Source organism: Equus quagga, unplaced genomic scaffold (genome assembly GCF_021613505.1).
Source record: "Equus quagga isolate Etosha38 unplaced genomic scaffold, UCLA_HA_Equagga_1.0 252_RagTag, whole genome shotgun sequence".
Taxonomy (NCBI): Eukaryota; Metazoa; Chordata; class Mammalia; order Perissodactyla; family Equidae; genus Equus; species Equus quagga.
In genome coordinates, this window is record NW_025799860.1 from 606,013 (window position 1) to 627,295 (window position 21,283).

A 21,283-nucleotide genomic window follows, 5' to 3' on the forward strand; every position below is an offset into this window, starting at 1 on the left:
GACATTTCTATCCCACCCAAGTAGCCACAAAGAAATCTCCATGTGTGTTTTCTTCGAGGGTGAGTCTGGGACTCATTTTAATGACTGTATCATAGTCAGGGGCTTCAGTTTTTAACGTGATAGTTCAATGCTGATGAAATCCTATAACAACTTACTGATACTGACTCATATCTTGTTAGAAAATTCCCACTCACATCAAGTTTCAGTGATTTGGGAAAGTTTTTTTTTAATCTATGGCTTCAATGAATACATAACGTGAATGTGATTTTAACATTTTATGTGTTTCCAAGATAAAGTTATTTATTCTATTTGATGGCACTCATAAAAAATGGCTTTATTCACTTGAAACAACTCATCTGAAATAAAGCTATCTAACTCCATAGTCCTTCTTATTGAAACTCTCATTAATAGCCTCTTGTTTCTCCAACATGTCTTTTCTAATAATCAAACAGCTTCACTCTTTAAATTTTCAAATATTCTTCATTTACCTTGCGGGAAGAAGGGTTTATAGGAGTAAATAGAATCAATATATTAACTGTATATTGGTTATTTAAAGAGTATATTGGACTAATCACAAGATTAATTAATAGCTCTTATTATAGACAATTTTATTAACAAGTAAATTCCAGCGGCAAAGATGTCCAAATGGCTGGCCGCCAAGGAGAGGAGAATCACCTGCATATTTCATGAAGTTAAAGGGTACAAGAGTCCAGAATGAGTTTGACAATTCTTGGCAACAAATTTTATCCATAAAAATAAAATAATAATAACAGTAACGCTGTTCCTTTGATCGAAAACGTTCTGCCTTTGGGTCCTGATACTCCTTAAGTATTAGTAATTTAGAATTAAGAGCAAATAGCTCATAGGCAGACAGATTCATAATGAGCAGATCCGGGAATGGCACAGTCCCATTTTTGCCGAGGAAAGGACACAGCACAGGCAGCACCAGCTCTAAAACTGAGACAGGGCTTCCTGCAGTGGCTCTGCGTTACTCAGTGCACCACCTGACCAAACCTCATCCACTCTCCAGGTGTATTCTCTTCTAGGTAAAATGGCAACAGCAAGCCAAACCTGACTACCTCAAGGGTTTCACTGGAGTCTTCACAGCCAATAATAGAGGTGATGCCAAGTATCGTAGGTGGATATTGCCTATCTCACCTTTTCAATTTTTCCCAAAATGCCCTCAGAATTATCTTCTTAAAACAAGTCAGATGCTGTAACTTTTGTCTGCAAAGACTCTTAGTTGCCATTACCTAGAGAGTGAAGTTCAAACTCTTCACAGCATATTCAAGATCCTCCACAATATGTGCTTCTCCTACTGCCTCTCTCTATGTCCCCAGGCCAACCACACCAAATTGGCACTTTTTGAACATTTCCTGCATTTTCATATCTGGGTCTTTGCATCAACCATCTTGTCAGCTCCTGGCAAAATCCTCCTCCTCCTCAACAATCAATCCAGATGCAACATTCCCTTAAAGATGTTGTCCCTGCCATCATTCATTCATTCAATGATTATAAAGCGCTTTTTAGGTGCCAAGCATCATACTTGTATAATTTTATTCTCCCTGCAATGGCATTTTATGTGTATTTCTAACATAGCGCTCATTTCAGTCTGCTTTGTGGGATTTTTATTACTTTAGCACTATATTGGAAGCCCTTTGAGGAAAGAAATGATTCACTGCTCATCTCTATATCTCCATGCTAGTACACAGAAGGCACTTGACAAATGTTTGTTGAATGAATAAACCACATTTTATTCATCTTGAAATTCTGACAGTTTTGTTATTAAGGCAACCACATGAGCTTAATGGCACCTCATATGCTCTGAATGGATGAAGGGCAATTTCTGCCACTTTTCCTTCTAGGAATGAGTAGCTACAAGTCACAAATATGAAGGCTTTGGATCTTATTTACTACCAACTACAGCAACCACTCTCTCTTCTGATGCTTTCTTCTCCTTCCCCACCCCCGTTATTGTCTAGGGGCCCTGAGGGGAGCAAAGTTGAGACTGTGGCCAATCTTCCTGATTTGCCCTCCCCAAAGACAACCAGGCTTCTAACTTCATGTCCAAGATCTCTCCATTGGATGGCTTGCCCTCCTCCATCAAGCTGACCCATCAGAACTAGGTTTTATACCCCAAGCCTTGCCAAGATGATGAATCAGGAAGTTGTAGACTCATAATAAACATCCAGCACAAATTTTAGAAACATTTTTTCAGAATTATAAGGCTCAAACATATGGAGAGGGTGTATCAAGAGTGTCTCATAACAAACAGCAATAATAAATAAGGCAATTGGTAGAAAAAAAGAGCACCACCCACACAGAGCAGGTCCTTAAGAATTTTAATTTAAATTACTGGGTCAGATTCATTCTGGAGAATTGTGGTACTTTTTAACCTTCAAAAACCCACTTAATCCCAATAGGAGGCAAATGATCCTCAGAGAAGTCAGCATCCCTTCCTGCTTTCCTGGGTCTCCTTCCTCCTCATTGTCAATAAGTAGCATCGATTTTCCTTCTGGAACTCACGCTGAATATGGGTTCTTGCTCTTTGATCATCTTTTCCCTCCTTAACACCATGAGGAGAAACACAATGGCATGATTTCTGTGCAAAATTGTGGCCCAGTGGCTGCAAGAGGCAAAGGTCTTGTAAAATAACCAGTCCTACAAGTACCCTATTGTCCAGAGTGTTGATGAAAGAGAGAAAGGAGGTAATAAACTGGGTTCAGATTAAGAGGAACTGGAGACGTATTTGTATGGTAGGAGTGTGTGTCTTAGGAATATACTGGAGAGGTGAGGAAGAGAGAGGCTGGAGGAGATAATTTCTCAACTCTAAATTATTGACTGTCACGGCTAAAGGTCCAGCATTCTAAGAACCCCTCACAATTACTGTCCAGGTGTCTTTGATCTCCATAGTACCAGTGAACTTAAAAATTAGTGCCCAAGGAGGGGGCACTCCCTCCTTTCCTTTCTGTGTGCCATGCTAAACATGGGGGGCGAGAGAGATGCTGAAGAATTCCAGGCACATCCAATATCCAGGAGAAGGGTGAATAGTCTTTTCTCCAAGTGAAAAATGAAAGCCCTCAAACAGTCTGGCATTATTCCACTGGTCAAAAGTTAATAAGTGCACCCCTCCCAAAGCTTTTAAAAATAGACCAAAAGAATATATAACAAAATGCTTACAGTGCTTGTTCTGGAGTAATAGAACCAGGGTTTCTTTTATCTTCCTTCATTCTATTTATCTATATTTTCTGCAGTAAACTTGTATTATTTTTCAAATAAGAAAAAGATTATATCAAAAAGTCTTCTGCCTTTTATGAGCAATTCTTTCTCACTGACAAAGATTTCCATGGAAATACAATCTGTACTGGTCGGAGGGGACCGTGGGGTTAACAAGGTGCTCCAGTACGAAGGGAAGAATACAGAGTCTTTGTTTTCAGGGCTTTTGGGGGCTTTTGTACTTTTTCTTTTCTGTTTTTAGAAATGTGAGAGTGACCTCTTGCCCAGAGAAGTGACCTTGGATTTAAATTTGAAATACTAGCACAGTCTAAATGCCTGAAAAGGGGCATTGCATTCAGGAACACGAGGTGAAGTGCTTCTCTGTTCTTTGTTGACACATGATGCATCCATCAGATCACTTGCGAGAAATGGGTTGTAGCATCCTCCACCTCTGCCAGCTACAGAAAGCTTTTCTTGTCCCCTTCCCCTGTCCTCAAGATTACAGCAGCCATAGTCCTCCAAGGTGGCACCCAGAATGCAGCCAAGAGCAGGCAGGTGGTCATTTGGGGAGAATTCACCCTTTCATTTTATTGCTTCCTTTTGCAATATCTATTAGGATGGCAGGTTCATGGGCCCCTCAATTCCCTGGAGTTCCCATGTTTTCTCTTGTTCGCTTGGCTGTCAGTCAGAGACAAAAGGAATTCTCCCCTCTAAAAGGTTTCTTGTGTTATTTTGTTGTCTGTCTTTTATCTTCAGTAATACAGCAAGACTCTTTACCCCCCATGAAATGACATGATGTCTGAGATTTGCTTTAAAATGTTCTACCAAAGATGAAAAGGCTGGGTGATGGGAGGGTGGCAACTAACAGGCTTTCCCTGTAGGCTCCTGCAGTCTTCTCTCTAAGAGAGGCGCAAAACCATCCTCTCGCCTATGAAACCCCCTTCAAATAATTCTTGTTTTCAGGTTTTCTAAACTTCTCCTTTATAGACTGGGCAGGTTGGTGGTTTTTGAGTAATTTGTTCACTTATAGCCCATCCTATGTGGAAGTGTTTAGCAGCACCCTACAGAATGTGGGTGTACTTACCACCCATAGATCTCAACTTTGTCATGTCAGCCCAAATTCTTAGACATCAGGAGAGGCATTTCAACATTCTGCCCTGGTCACATATGTATGTTATTAATTTTGCTCATAATCGAAAGAATAAAATTTTTCTTCACGGATAGCTCACTACTTAGTGTGGCTGCATTAGTAGGATATAATGGGCTTCTCGTATTTTTGAGAACACCAACAACACCAGTGATGACCTTGGAATTCCTAGGAAGATACGATGGAAATTCGAAACCAGAAAAATGCCAAAAAGCCTTCAAGGAGATACACCCAGCTTAACTATGGAAATAAGATCTTATTGTGTAAAGAAAAAGAGAAGTAGGCATTGGATAAAGTGTCTGGATTTAGTCTCGCAACAAGTGGCATAACTGATTTATTCCCACAGGAAAAAGAAAAACTTGAACCTACTAAGAGCATCTGGGTGAAAAGGCACGTCATTCTTTACCCCCACGTGATCTTCAGTCTCAAATATACTAAGCATTGTTTTTTACTAGAACATTTAAAAGTGCAGTACTTCATTACATAATCAATTGATCCTTTTGGTCTTCCAAATAGTATTTATTGAAGTACTTTTTACAGTACTGTGAAATGATGAACAAATGTAAGACACTGTAATCATTAAGTTGGCATTTCACATTTTATGGTTTTAAGCTCTTTTTTAGGATCAATGTAAACATTCTCTCTGGGAAATCCCATTACTCCTTGTCTCCTCCTTGTTAATACACTGGTGCTAAAAAATGCTAAGAAAAATATGGATGTAAGTTTTATGTTCCTACAAGTGCCACAATGCTAACGTGGCAAGTAGTGTGGCAAGGAGGGGGAAATGGATCAAATTAATGCCAAGAACACTTTAGCTTCATCTACCTGACCTTTAAGAAAGACTGAATGGATGCAAAGCCTTCTGCAATGCTGTCCTTAAGAGGGTTTTGTTGTTCAGTCACCCAGTCCATCAGGAGCTTGGATTAATCACCTACCACACAGCCTTGGTAAGTAGCAGGTACTGAGAAGGAAGACCTCAGAATGGATGCTACTGAATAGCCTCCCATGAGGAAACTCACAAGATTGAGAAAGCAAATAGCAAGCCAACACTGATAGCCTAGTGGTTAAAGTTCAGTGCTCTCACCACTTCAGTAACCTGGGTTTACATCCTGGTCGCGGAACCACACCACCTGTCAGTTGCCATGCTGTGGTGGCAGCTCACATAGAAGAACCAGAACAAATTACAACTAAGATATACAACTATGTACTGGGGCTTTGAGGATGAAACAAAAAAAAAAGAGGAAATTCTCAACGGATGTTAGCTCAGGGCCAATCTTTCCCTGCAAAGAAAAAAAGAATGCAAATAGCAAAAATGAACAGTTTATGAGGGCTGAGTAGAGCATCATCAGAGGTAAAGTAAAATTAAACTTAGATATCCATACAAAATCTCACCTTGAAGGCACTTCCTCCTGTGGAAATGAATAAAAGAAACTTAACTAAATTGAAGTTGGGAAGGCTTGTAGGGGGAGCTCTCATGCCCTATCATACGTCCTCAATTACACCAAACAGGAAGCGTTGGTACACTTGCGTCTTCTGCAGGAAGTATAACTACTTTACTACTGAAGGAAGATTTCTCTCCCAACCTGGCAACAGCCCAGCCAATGAGAAGCCGTTGCCTCCCTGAACTGTTACTTTCTCCCAATAGGCTTTTGTTTAGGACAGCCTCTCTCTACTCCTCCTTTGTCTCTATAAAAGCAGCTCGCCTCCTTTGTTTTCTGTATTTGCCCATGGTTTGCCTTAGCATGCACATTCTGAATTGCAATTCCCAAATAAAATCGTTTTGAGGTTAAAATAGCAAGCGAATTTGCTTTTAAGTTGATGCTCCTCACTTCCCTAGGAATCACAGAAAAAAAATCATAGAAGAGCAGAGTCAAAGACTCGGTCCCCCGCAGATATTCCCCCAGAGACATCTCTACGACCTTAGATAGAATTATTTCCCTGGCTGAAAGTTCACAATATGAGAGTGACCTTTTCCACTGCTCTCATGTTCAATGGATGCAAAGTACTTTATAATGGGAAAGATTTATACAGTTGTCAACTGCTATGATTATTGAGAAAAACTTTCTTCATGAGGAATGTTTATCCTCCATCCATACCAGGACAGCACTAAAATTAGGGTTGCAATAACAGTAGCTAAATAGTATTTATCTAGCTCAACCTCTCATCAAAACCTTTTAGTCCCTATTCAATTATTCAAAAACATAGAGGAAATGTTTCATATTAGCTTGAAAATAGAATAATCCAGGATGTGAAACAGAATTGGAGACTTCTAGCACAGTCTTTTAGCTGTGATGTGGCATCAGCCACAGCTCTCCTGTTTGCTCTAGAGGTGTCTATGCTATTTCTTTCTTTTTTAAAATTATTTTATTGCGGTCATATTGGCTTATGACATTACGTAAATTTCAGGTGTACATCGTTATATTATGACTTCTGTATAGACTGCATTGTATTCACTGCCAAAAGTCTAGTTTACATCCGTCACCATACGCATGTGCCCTTTCACCCCTTTCACCCCTTTCACCCTCCCCTGACCCTCTTACCCTCTAGTAACTACCAATCTGGTCTCTGTATCTATGTATTTGTTTGTTTATCTTCCATATATGAGTGAAATCATGTGATATTTGTCCTTCTCTGCCTGACTTATTTTGCTTAGCATAGTACCCTCAAGGTCCATCCATGCTGTTGCAAATGGAACAATTTCATCTCTTTTATGGCTGAGTAATATTCCATTGTATATATATATATATACCACGTCTTCTTTATCCAATCATCCATTGACGGGCACTTAGGTTGCTTCAAAGTCTTGGCTATTCTGAATAATGCTGCAATGAACATAGGAGTCCACATATCATTTTGAATTCGTGTTTTCATGTTCTTTGGATAAATTCCCAGAAGAGGAATAGCTGGATCATATGGTATTTCTGTTTTTAATTTCTGTGAGGAAACTCCATACTGTTTTCCACAGTGGTTGCACCAGTTTGCTTTCCCATCAGCAGTGTATGAGAGTTCACTTTTCTCCACATCCTCTCCAACACTTGTTATTTTTTGTCTTTTTAATATTAGCTATTCTGACAGGTGTGAAATGATACCTCATTGTCATTTTGATTTGCATTTCCCTAATAATTTGTGACTTGAATATCTGTCCTTGTGCCTTTAGGCCCTCTGTAAATCTTCTTTGGAAAAGTGTCTGTTCATGTTCTCTGCCCATTTATTGATTGGATTCTTCATTTTTTTGTCACTGAGTTGTATGAGTTCTTTATATATTTTTGAAATTAACTCCTTGTCAGATATATGATTTGCAAATATTTTCTCCTAGTTGATAGGTTGTCTTTTTGTTTTGTTGATGGTTTCCTTTGCCATGCAGAAGCTTTTTAGTTTGATGTAGTCCCATTTGTTTATTTTTTCTTTTGTTTCCTGTGCCTCAGGAGACGGTTTTCCAAAAGATACTGCTAAGACCGGTGTCAAAAAGTAGACTGCTTATGTTTTCTTCCTGGAGTTTCATGGTTTCAGGTCTCACATTCAAGTCTGTAATCCATTTTGAGTTAATTTTTGTGTATGATGTAAGATAATGGTAAACTTTCATTTTTTGCATCTGGCTGTCCAGTTGTCCCAACACTATTGAAGAGACTTTCCTTTCTCCATTGTATATTCTTGGATCCTTTGTCAAAAACTAGCTGTCCATAAATGTATGGTTTTATTTCTGGGCTCTCAATTCTGTTCCATTGATCTGCGTGTCTGTTTTTCTGCCAGTACCATGCTGTTTTGATTACCATAGCTTTATAGTATATTTTGAATTCAAGGAGTGTGATACCTCCAGCTTTGTTCTTTTTTCTCAGGATTGCTTTGGCTATTTGGGGTCTTTTGCTGTTCCATATAAATTTTAGGATTCTTTGTTCTATGTCTGTAAAAAATGTCATTGGGATTCTGATTTGGACTGCAATGAATCTGTAGATTGCTTTTGGTAATATGGACATTTTAACTCTGTTTATTCTTCCAGTCCATGAGCATGGTTTATCTTTCCATTTCTTTATGTCTTCTTCCATTTCTTTCAATAATGTCATATTTTTCAGTGCATAGGTCTTTCACATCCTTGGTTAAATTTATTCCTAGGTATTTCATTCTTTTTGTTGAGATTGTAAAAAGGATTATTCTCTTGATTTCTCTTTCTGCTAGTTCCTTTTTAGTGTGTAGAAATGCAACTGATTTTTGTATGTTGATTTTGTACCCTTCAACTTTACTGTATTTGTCAATTATTTCTAATAGTTTTTTGGTGGATTCTTTAGGGTTTTCTATATATAGAATCATATTATATCCTCAAATAGTGACAGTTTCAATTCTTCCTTTCCAATTTGGACCCCTTTTATTTCTTTTTCTTGCCTAATTGCTGTGGATAAAATTTCCAGTAGTATCTTGAATAAGAGAAGTGAGAGTGGGCATCCTTGTCTGGTTCCTGTTCTTAGAGGAATAGCTTCCAGTTTGTCCCCATTGAGTATAATGTTGGCTATGGGTTTGTCACATATGACCCTTATTATGTTGAGTTACTTTCCTTCTATATCCATTTATTCACAGTTTCCATCATAAATTGATGTTGAATCTTGTCAAATGCTTTCTCTGCATCTATTGAGATGATCATGTGATTTTTATTCTTCATTTTGTTAATGCAGTGTATCATATTGATTGATTTGCAGATGTTGAACCATCTCTGCATCCCTGGAAAAAAACCCACTTGATCAGGGTGTATCATCCTTTTACTGTATTGTCATACTCAGTTTGCTCAATATTTTGTTGAAGATTCTTGCATCCATGTTCATCAGTGATATTGGCCTCTAATTTTCCTTTATTGCATTATACTTGTCTGGTTTTGGTGTCATACTAATGTTGGCCTCATAGAATGAGTTAGGAAGCATCCCACCCTCTTCAATTTTTTGGAAGAGTTTGAGAAGGATAGGTATTAAATCTTCTTTGAATGTTTGGTAGAATTCACCAGAGAAGCTGTCTGGTCCAGGACTTTTGTTTTCTGGGAAGATTTTGATCACTGTTTCAATCTCTTTACTTGTGATTGGTCTACTCAGAGTCTATATATTCTTGATTCAGTTTTGGGAGGTTGTATGATTCTAAGAATTTATCCATTTCTTCTAGGTTATATCATTTGTTGCCACATGGCTTTTCATAGTATTCTCTTATAATCCTTTGCATTTCTGTATTCTCTGTTGTAATATCTCCTCTTTCATTTCTGACTTTATTTATTGGAAACTTTTCTTTTTCTTAGTGAGTCCAAACAAAGGTTTGTCAATTTTGTTCATCTTCCCAAAGAACCAGATTTTAGCTTCATTGATGCTTTCTATTTTCTTTTTAGTCTCTATTTCATTTATTTCTGCTGTGATTTTTATTATTTCCCTCCTTCTGCTGACTTAGACTTTGTGTGTTCTTCTTTTTCTAGTTCTTTTAGGCATAGTGTTAGATTGTTTATTTGAGATTTTGCTTGTTTCTTGAGGTAGGCCCATATTGCTATAAATGTCCCTCTTAGTACTGCTTTTGCTGCATTCTAGAAGTTTTGATGTGTTGTGTTTTCATTTTTATCCAGGTATTTTTTATTTCTCCTTTGATTTCCTAATTGATCCAATAGTTGTTCAGTAGCATGTTGTTTAGTCTCCACATATTTGTGAATTTTATAGCTTTCTTCTTGTAGTTGATTTCTAGTTTCATACCACCATGATCAAAAAAGATGCTTGATGTGATTTCAATCTTCTTAAGTTTATTAAGGCTTGTTTTGTTTCACAACATATAGTCTATCTTTGAGAATGTTCCATGTGCACTTGGGAAGACTGTATTCTGCTGCTTTTGGATGGAATGTTCTATATATATCTATTAAGTCCATCTGGTCTAGTGCTTCATTTAAGGCCAATGTTTCCTTGTTGACTTTCTGTCTGGATGATCTATCCACTGATATAAGTGGGCTGTTGAGGCCCCCTACTATTATTGTGCTGCTGTCAATTTCTTTCTTTAGAGCTGTTAATGGTTGCTTTATATACTTTGGTGCTTCTGTGTTAGATGCATATATTTTAATAAGTGTAATATCTTCTTGGTGGAATATCCCTTTATCATTATATAATGTCCATCTTTGTCTTTTGTTATCTTTTTTGGCTTGAAGTCTATTTTGTCTGATATAAGTATGACTACACTCACTTTATTTCGGTTGTCATTTGCTTGGAGTATCTTCTTCCATCCTTTCACCCTGAGCATCTGTTTGTCTTTAGAACTGAGATGGGTCTCCTGGAGGAAGCATATTGTTGGGTCTTATTTTTTAATCCATCCAGGCACCCATGTCTTTTGATCAGTGGATTCAATCTATTTACATTTAGAGTGATTATTGATATATGAGGACTTAATATTGCCATTTTATCATTTGCGTTCTTGTTTTTCTGTATTTCCATTCTTTCTTTTTCCTTGTTATTTCTGCCTGCCATTTCAGTTTGGTGGTTTTCTGTGATGTATGCCTTAGTTTCCTCTTTATTTATGATTTGTGACTCTGCTCTGATGTTTTTGTTTTGTGGTTACCATGAGGTTCATATAAAAAAGTCTCATAGAGGGGCTGGCCCCGTGGCCGAGTGGTTAAGTTCGCGCGCTCCGCTGCAGGCGGCCCAGTGTTTCGTCAGTTCGAATCCTGGGCGCGGACATGGCACTGCTCATCAGACCACGCTGAGGCAGCGTCCCACATGCCACAACTAGAAGAACCCACAACGAAGAATACACAACTATGTACCGGGGGGCTTTGGGGAGAAAAAGGAAAAAATAAAATCTTTAAAAAAAAAAAAAAAGTCTCATAGATGAGATTATCCTTTTTCTGCTGATAGCATCTTATCTCCATTAGCCTACGCAGGTTCCATTTTTCCTCTTCTCCTTTGATGTTTTTGTTGTCAGAAATTATCTTTTCGTGTGTTGTAAGTTTGTTACAAAACTGAAGTGGTTATACTTCTTTTTGATGCTTTCTTTTCCTTTAGGCTTTATGTTATAATTAAGTGTTTACTAATCTATTCTGATATAGAGTTGCAATATTCTGATTCTGTCTATTTATTGTCTTGCTCAAAGTTTTGTAAACCTTTGCCTTTTTGTTTCAGGTCAGAGGGCTCCTTTCAACATTTCTTGTAAGGCAGGTCTAATGATGATGGACTCCCTCAGCTTTTGTTTGTCTGGGAAAGCCTTTATTTCTCCTTCATATCTGAAGGGTAACTTTGCTGGATAGAGTATTTTTGGCTGATAGTTTTTGTTTTTCAATATTTTGAGTATATCATTCCACTCTCCTAGTCTGTAGAGTTTCTGCTGAGAAACCTGCTGATAGCCTGATGGGGGTTCCTTTGTAAGCTATTTTATTCACTCTGGCCATGCTTAATATTCTTTCCGTGTCATTGACTTTAGACAGGTTTAATATAATATGCCTTGGAGGAGGTCTCTGCGTTGAGATAATTAGGAGTTCTATGAGCTCCATGTACTTGTATAACCAGTTTCTTCCCCAGGTTTGGGAAGTTCTCAGCTATTATTTCTTTGAATAAGCTCTCTACTCCTTTGAATAAGCTCCTACTTCTGGGATACACATTATCTTTATGTTGCTTCCTAATTGAGTTGGATATCTCTTGTAGAATTTCTTCATTTTTAAAAAACCTTAGCTCTCTCTCCTCTTCCACCTGAATCATTTCTAGATTTCTATCTTCAAGTTTTCTAATTCTCTCTTCCTTATGGTCTGCTCTATTTTTAAAGCTTTCTACTTTATTTTTCACCTCATTAAGTGTGTACTTCATCTCCAGAACATCTGTTTGTTTTTCTTTAGAGTTTCAGTCTCTGTGGTGAAGTACTTCTTCTGTTCATTAATTTTATTCCTGAGCTCATTGAACTGTCTTTCTGAGTTTTCTTGTAACTTGTTGAGTTTCTTCATTTCAGCTATTTTGAATTGTCTGTCAGTTAGATAGCAATCTTCTGTGTCTTCAGTTTGTTTTCTGGAGAGTTGTCATTTTCTTTGTGTTCTACCATGTTACTGTAGTTCTTCATGGTGCTTGATAATTTGATCCTCTGCCAGCATATTTGTAGTAGTAAATTCTTTTCTTACTTGGGTAAGGCTTTGGTTACATTGATTCTGAGCTGCTTCTGATTGTATCTGAGGGCCTGCAATTTTTATCCTCCACTACCTCTGCTAGAGGCATTGTCAATGTCCTCCTTGTGCTGCTTGTGCCGCCAAAGTTGCTGGTGCCTTGCTGCTTACAATGTCAATACAGTCTCAGGTGTCACCACTGGGATGAGCACTTATGCTGCTTCCAGGGTCACCTGGGCCTCATGTTCCCCCACTGGCTCTCTGAGTGCTCGCCACAGGCTCAGGTGCTGCTACCCCATGCACCACCTGTACTGCTGCTCCCAGGTTATCTGGAGGTGCTGGCTGCATTGCTGCCAGGGGTTCTGGGTTCACAGGTGTCACTGCTGCTGCTGGGAGCCTGGGGTTTTCAATGCATCCCTCACCACTGGTAGAACCAATATCGGGGGTGTTACCACCAGGGGCTGGGTCATGGGTTTTACTGTGGCCACTGAAGCCTCAGGTCACAGGTACCACCTGCTACAGCTGGGGGGGGGGGGTGCAGGGGTAAGCCACGAGTACCATTGCTAATCCTGCAGCCTCTGGTCACTGGCATGCACTGGTGTACTTTTCGAAACCTTAGGTCAGGGCATCCCCCCGCTCCCAGAGATATTGATGTTTTGGATTCTGTCCCTTTTGCTAGAAAGACCAGCACCACTGCCAGGGGAGAGGGAGGAGATTGGGTCACCAGCACTGCTCTGTGTCCTAAAGCTCCAGGACATGTGTGCTAACTGCCACTACTGGGGGTGGGCAGGGGCTAAGCCATGAGTGCCATGTCTGCTCCTGCAGCCCTGGCCACTGGTGCACACTGGTGTACTTCTTGAAATCTTAGATCAGGGCATCACCGCCCCTGCCAGGAGCTTTTGCATTTTAGATCACTGCTGTCTGGGGACAGAGAGAGGGCTGCTTCCCTATTCCACTGTCTCTTGGGTGTACAGTCTACCACTTCCAGATGTATAGATGTATGGATCTCTGAGGCATTCTGGTATGCTGTGCAGGGAGTCCTTTCTTCATCAGTGGATGTCCCACTGGTTGTAACTTGGAGTGGAGAGACAAAGGGAACAACTCACTCCACCATGATGCTGATGTCACTCCTCTATGCTATTTCTTGAAGTTCATGGAGAAACGTCCTCTATAGCTGCTTCTGTTCCACATGTGGACTGGCTTTGTTCTGAGATCTCTCTCCTCATTCTCTTCCTTGTTCTAGGAGTGGTCCAGCAGCCCCTTCACCAAAGTGAGAAAGAGGCTCTTACTCAATCTTGAACAGCACATGATTATAATTGAGCTATAAAGCAGGAGTTGGTTGTGTTCTTAGAGTGTTAACAGAAACTTGAAGAAAGCACTCCCTTTAGTTTTGTCTCCTTCTTTCTCACAGCTCTTGCATGAGTCCTTGGGGAGAGCATTCAAAGAATCTTCTGAAGCAGCCCTCTCCAACGATCCACTGTCAACGAACCAAGTTCTGTCCCCAAAGTGTCATCCCTTAGAAGGAGTTTCTACCAACGAGTTTCTCAGCCCCTCCCATAAATTCAACCCCCATGGGGACCTGCTACAGTGCTCTAGGATTTTGGAGTAAGACCACCACAGGCCAGCATGCTTCATCCCTCCTTCCTTCCTCTGTGTGTTTTGTTCAGGGCACAATTTTAGATACCAGGATTTTGGCAGCATAGTTGAAGGGATTAAAAGGGTCAAGATAACAGTAAACAAGTTGGCAATAATTACACTATAATTGCTACATGATGTCTCTCAGTGCATATCACAGCACTCATAGTGATCACACTATTCATTAGGTCTACCTTCAGCATTATGATGCTATCTTAGTAGAACCATTCCCTGCCCTAACAGCCCTTTTATTAACTCAAGATTCAGAACTTTGACATGTTTCAGCACACATGTGATGCTTTTGGATGTCACATTAAACATATCATACTTAGTGACACTTTTGATTTAATGTTCCAATTATGAGATACAGCTGTAGCACTTTATATTAAAAAAAAAACTTCACAGACTGATCAAAATTTAGTAAACTCTAAAAACTGAAAGCAAAATGAAACAGAGTAACCTGTGTGTGGGTTGGTGGCATAATGTATAGAGAGGAAGCACCTGGTGACTTTCACTGAACATCCTTAGTCGAATATATCCTAAGAGGACACACAAACACACACTCCCCCCAACCTAAACAACTAACAAACTCTTTTCAATAATCAATTATTGGAATAGGTTTGGCAGTTATTCTGAGACTACTGCATGTGTATTGTGAAATAAAGCAAATTAGTGATTATGTTGGTGTCATTGCAAATTAATTTTTAGTATTGGAAAAATAAATCGGTGTAAGATCAATATGGTGAAGTTAAAATTCTGTAGTTCTGAATGTGAATCATAGCACTCTGTTTAAATCCATGATACATTTTATCTTAAAGATAATATGCATATTTCTTAGTTCTGAATAACGAAAAAGCCCTGGAAACAATGACCAATCCAGTAGCAATGAGCCCCCCTAGAACTCAAATTGGGCTTTCCACATACTAATTTCCACCAGAAGGAACCAGGTTTCCTCAGATAAATAAATGACCCTAGAGTGAGGCAGGAGATAGACACAGGGAGGCTGAAACATCTTGTCATGCCAGAGAGCAAGAAAGTCTCCAAAGACCTGTAAGCCCACGCTAAAAGGATTCAGTAGCTTCAATCCAAAAGGATTGAAGAGGCTCCTATTGGCCAACATGAGAGAAATTTGAGCATCATTAAGAACAATAACTGCATTAATAATAGTGATAGATTGAAAGACATTAAATGTGTTTAAATACATTAGTTCATAATAATACCAAAAAACAAAAAAAAATCTAACTGATCACCATAGGAGGATGCTAACAAACCAACTCAGCATTTTGAAAACTATTAAACGAAAGTAAAGAATCAAGGTTTTCCTTTTCCAATTGTACACAGGTAGCCAGCAGATGAGGGAAAGTTTCTTTTTATCGAATTATTCTGGGAGTAAATGAGGATAAAGGATACAAATAGAATATTGTCCCCAGGGGCTGGCCCCGTGGCCGAGTAGTTAAGTTCGCGCGCTCCGCAGCAGGCGGCCCAGTGTTTCGTTAGTTTGAATCCTGGGCGCGGACATGGCACTGCTCATCAGACCACGCTGAGGCAGCGTCCCACATGCCACAACTAGAAGGACCCACAACGAAGAATACACAACTATGTACCGGGGGGCTTTGGGGAGAAAAAGGAAAAAATAAAATCTTTAAAAAAAAAAAAAAAAAAAGAATATTGTCCCCAGATCTATAATTAATTAACGCATCTGGGCAATAATCATTCATAATTATTATTCTCCAAAGGGAGACAAGCTGATAATAAGTTCATACTGAAAGAAATATATAATAATATCATCTATAAACTATTTTTGCTCAAAAATGGAATCTGAATCTAGTCCAGCTTGTAGATCTAAATACCAAGTAAAAGGAGACACAAGGGTGGAGAAAGATGTCAAACACCACAGGATTCAATCAGCAAAATCTAGAATGTGAAAAATTTTATGGGACAATCTATTTTAGTCAACAAATACATTGCAAGCGAAATAAGAGAGGAAGAAGTTTACCAGTTTAAAGAGAATTAAGAGACATGAACCAGTTGCAATTTACTTACTTACTTGGATTCCTATTCAAAGTGTAAAGAAATTATGACACAATTGTGAAAATGCTGTATTAAAGAATTATTAATATTTGGGGTATGATGATATTGTTATGTTTTAAAAAGGGCCTTAATCTTTCAGAGACAGATGCTGAAATGATGGGACCTCTTGGGTTTGTTTCTAAGTAATTGGAAGGGAGGACATGAGTAAGAATAGGTAAAATAAGATTGGGTATTAGTGGATAATTTTTTAATCTAGGAGATAGATACATAGGGATTCACTATACTATTCTCTCTAATTTTGAATATGTTTGAAATTTTTCAGAGTAACTTTTTGAAAAAGGTATAAAATTTTAAATGAAGTTAAAGAGAAGAGGTTACTTGGGGACAAAGCAGTTTATATAATATCACACATGCCAAAATAAATTTCAGATGAATTAAATAGTTAAATGTTTAGAAAGGAGATCATACAAAAAAGTGAAGATTATGTAGATGAATAAATATTTTTGTCTTGGTAGTAATACATTTTTCGTCTCATAAGCAATGAAATAAATCACAAAGGAAAATATATTGAATACATAAAAGTTTGAAATTCCTATATCTTTAAAAACAAAAGGCTGGAAAAATATTTGTACAAACTATAACAGGTTAATGATTAATGTTATTCCTTTATAAAAAGCATGTACAAATCAATGAGAAAAGTGCAAGGACCTCAAGGAAAATAGGTATAAAAAGAAAATTCACAAAGCAGAGAATATAAATAGCCAATAACCTTATAAAACTTTAATGTCCATGAGTAATTTTTAAAATGCAAATTAAAATAGAATATATAATTCAGATATCTTTAAATGTATAGTATTTAATACTGGCATGAATGTTTTTATATAGGCACTCTGCCTATATAACTGCTATTGGAAATACAAATCGGTACAAATTTTCTATAGGATACGTTTGGCAATATGCATTGAGAAACAATAAAAAAATAAAACAAAGTTCATACTTTCTGAGACAATAATTCTACTTTCAGAAAAATCAAAGAAAGTGCAATAGATTGTATGCAAAACTGGCTGCAGCTGCCCTCATTCCTCTCAGTATTCAGGCCCCTTCTGAAGATGACGTTGCTTCCCTTTGTATCAGGAGGTGAAGTGTATTTCTCCATCCTTTGACTCTGGCTTTGGCCACGGTACCTGCTTTGGCCACGATCAGACTTGAGAAAACGTGACATGAGCAGAGACTTAAAAATTACTTGTGAATGGGGCCTGACCTCTCCTGCTGTAGGGGACCCTTCTGCCACAATGAATAAGCCCAGGCTAGCTTCCTGGAGGATGAGAGACCAGATGGAGAGACACCCAGTCATCTCAGCTGTCCCAGACATGTGAGTTAGGTCACCCTAGACCACCCAGCCCTGGAAGAGCCAACACAGACCGGAAATACAGACTCTCTGTCATGATTCAACCTACAGAATCATGAAAAATAATAATGTTCATTTTAAGCCATTAAGTTTAAAGTGGTTTCTTAATAAAAGCTGAATTATTGAAGACAATCATAAAAATGGACAATCATATATGTGCAAAGATGCTCATCTTAATGTCATTTATATTAATAAACTGGAAACAATCTAAATCCCCAAGAAGAAAGAAGTTTAATCATCATAACAACTGCAGATTTGAAGATCACAAAATCGTTAAAAATCATGTTTTCAAAATATAATTATATGTTATCACTGATAATTTTATCAATATCACATTTTTAATGATATTGGAAAATGTTCACAATGGAAAATTAAATTAAAGAAAGCAGATTATAGAATTATATGTAAAGTATGATTTTCAATTATGCAAATATGCATGTGTATTGTATCACAGATGGAGATCCGACTTGAAAGCTTATTTTAAAAAACGAGCTGCTTTAAAATTTGTATGCGGTGTCTCACTTTATCTTTGGGGAGATTCTTCCTGGCTTCTGTGTGGTCCCTTGAAGTTATGTAATGTAAAGCAAGAGCGAACATGTAAATGTGTTGAAGCAATTTGCATGCAGAAGGTTCTGACTGAGATGTTGCTTAATAAATGTAAAACAGCTGCTTTTAAAATTACATCTCTGAAGATGGGTTCCTTTGGAGAATATTTCTTCTCTAAACCAGGACTTAGATGGTCACAAAACATCAAATCTTTGCTTGTTCTTAGAGAGATGTGATGTTCCGTTAGCGGTTTTTTGCAAAGGGTATAGCTCAAAGATGGAGAGGTTTGTCATATAAAGAGATGTAACGTCAGAGATAAATCAAGGGCCATCCTGGGCATGATGCAGCAACAACCTAGACTCTGGACAACGTTCTCTAAACTAGTATGAGTGAATCATCTGTCCCCAAGGCGACACAGACCATCCTCCTGTGGGTGGGGTTGGTGTCTTCTATTTTCTGAAGGGAATGGAAGTTCTTACTGTCAATCATTCTGTAACAGGCGTTAACACTGGGGCAGTCCATGAAAACTGAAGAAGGCAACTCCTGGACTCTACTGGAGAGCGGGCATTTCCATTCCCTTTGAGGCCAGGGCCATTCAACTTTACAAGTGGGCATTTCTAGAAGTGGTTTTAAGTTATTTTCTATTACGTTTCTCTTCTGTAACACCTAAATTTCAGTAAATTCTTCTCAACCACACAGCCTGTTCTCAGCTGCACATTGGGAGTTTAAGGAAGGGCTATCCCAAGAACTGGAGGGAAAGGCCAAGGGATGAGCAGTGTCTTGTCCCAAAAGGTGGAGTGGTGATATCACTAGTGGTCACCGAGGGAGGACCCGGGGGAATCATCAAATTGGTTGTGTCACATGGGCAGCAGCAGGCACAGCATGGTTGTACACAGTGGAGGCCAGAGCAGAATGAGTCTGTTTCTGAGCACGTATGAGACCAACCTCTGAAAAACTCTCATAAGCTGCTGAGGAACACTTTCTGGCAACCACTGTCATGCATCACTTAATGACGGGGATACATTCTGAGAAATGTGTCATTAGGCGATTTCGTTCTTGTGCAAACACGATAGAGTATACTTACAGTAACCTAGATGGTATAATCTACTACACATCTAGGCTCTATGGTATTAATCTTACGGGATCACCATCACATATGCAGTCTGTCATTGCCCTAAACTCCATTATGTGGTGCATGACTGTACACTGTTGGAACTCAAGCTAGCATAATTGGACATTAAAAGTGAAGGATAAAGAAAACTAAAAAGGTGATCTTATTTTGTAGCCTTGGGCAAATAAGGGCTGCCTGGGTTAATAGTTTATATGCAAATGTGTAAACGTCTGGGGAAAAAAAAGACTAGAAGGAACTACACCAAAATGTTAACTAACTGGGTCAATTCTTGTTGTGGGATTATTAGAGATTTTTATTTTCTTTTGTATACTTTCCACATTTTTGCAAAATTTCTACCATAATAATCAGAACCAATGTTACTTTGAAAAATGGCCTTCTTTAGTGTAATGTGTAGATATCAGAAAGGTTGAAGTTCCCCAAACTTTCCTGTCTCATCCTGCCTGCTTGTGAGATTGTCCATCTCTTCCTAGAGAGTCTAGATTCTGTATTCACAGTGATATCATTTCTCTTTCTCATTTCTTTAATCTCTTCTCAAATATCCTTTTTCATGCTGCCACCCTTAGGTTCTTCCAAGAAAAGTTACAATTTAATAGAGGTCTAAGCTAAAGAAATACACCTGTAATCAGTGAGAATCCAGTCAACGGCCAAAAAGCAGGAAGGTTATTTCGGGTTTTCGGCTTTTCCCAGAAACTAAGAAATCATTTCATCCACACAGGCCCCTGGATAGAATAGATTGTTTTAAAACTTTATCACGTATAAAGCCGGATTCATTGAACCTTTTTTGGGAGGTTAGGACTGCAAAGGGCTTGATGGGTGGCTGGGAGAAGCTTCCATCCTCAGGTACTCCTGCGTAGGGCTGCTTTGTAACAGCAACATACACAGACCGACAACCACCAGCTTGCATCTGGAGAGTCTGGCAGCTACAGCTGGCACAGAGCACCGTGCCTTTTCCTTCAGGGCCCTCGGCAGAAGGAAATGATTGGTAAGTCCCCAAATTCTAACAGAAACGAATGAGTCCATCCTTCATTTTCCCTGTCACAAAGCCCATATATGAATACTAGTGAACTCGAGGAAAGCGGCACAAAAAGTGAAGGGAAGAGTATAGATAGGGGAAGTCATTTCCTGAAGACAAACTGCCTACTTCATAACTTGACCGAGGAGAAAGTTATCAAGCACACAGCACGGATGCTACTGCTTTCCGCTCCTGTGCAAAAGGCAGCCTTCATCAGTCAACCACAGGCTATCTCTCCCCACACCCAGGGCAGCCTGACGGCCCTTCTCAACACATTGCTGCAGAGCCAGTGCCAACTGACTGGAGTCGGCATTGGAAAGGACAGCCCTCTGCCATGTCCAGCCTAGGGCAAACATTCTCCCTCAACTGTAGTTACCCTCAAATTAAGGACTCTCAAAAAGAGGCAGATATGCAAGCAGGAAGTGTATGACTATGGGAAGCCAGGCAGCATCCCCAACGTCAGGCTCAGGCAAAGAGCTGAATCTGAGACAACACACAGACAGAGGGGGATAAGGCCACCTTCATGGGGCAATTCATAAACTCCAGGCAGTTTGCATCTAATAAGCCCAGTATATCCACTTCCCAACCCTGAGAGATGAACAGTATTGACTTCATTTTATAGAGAAATAAACTGAGGTTCAGAAAGTTTGTGTCATGATTCAAGGAGCAGTGCTGTTGGGGATTTGAAGCCAAGTCAGTCTGTTTGGAAAACTCATGTACTTTCAATGACACTAAATAGCAAGCATCTAAAAGATAAAAATACCGTGATTCACTGGGCTCATGAATAGATCCATCTTGCCCCAAACCACATAATCTTGAAAAGACTGCACTGTCTAAGGCTCGGGCCCAAGATAAGAGATCATTGGACTGTTCAGCACTCCAAAGTGCATTGCCTCATCCCAAGCAAAGAATAGAGTTTAATCCTTCAAAGAGGAATCCTTATCTGCACATGGTTAGATGGAGATTTTTAGCAGCTACTTCAGTCTTACCTTAATCACTCCAGCTACTATCTGTTAAGCCTCTCTCTTACTCACTAAATATTTCATATGTGAAGTAATGGAATGCAGAGCTAT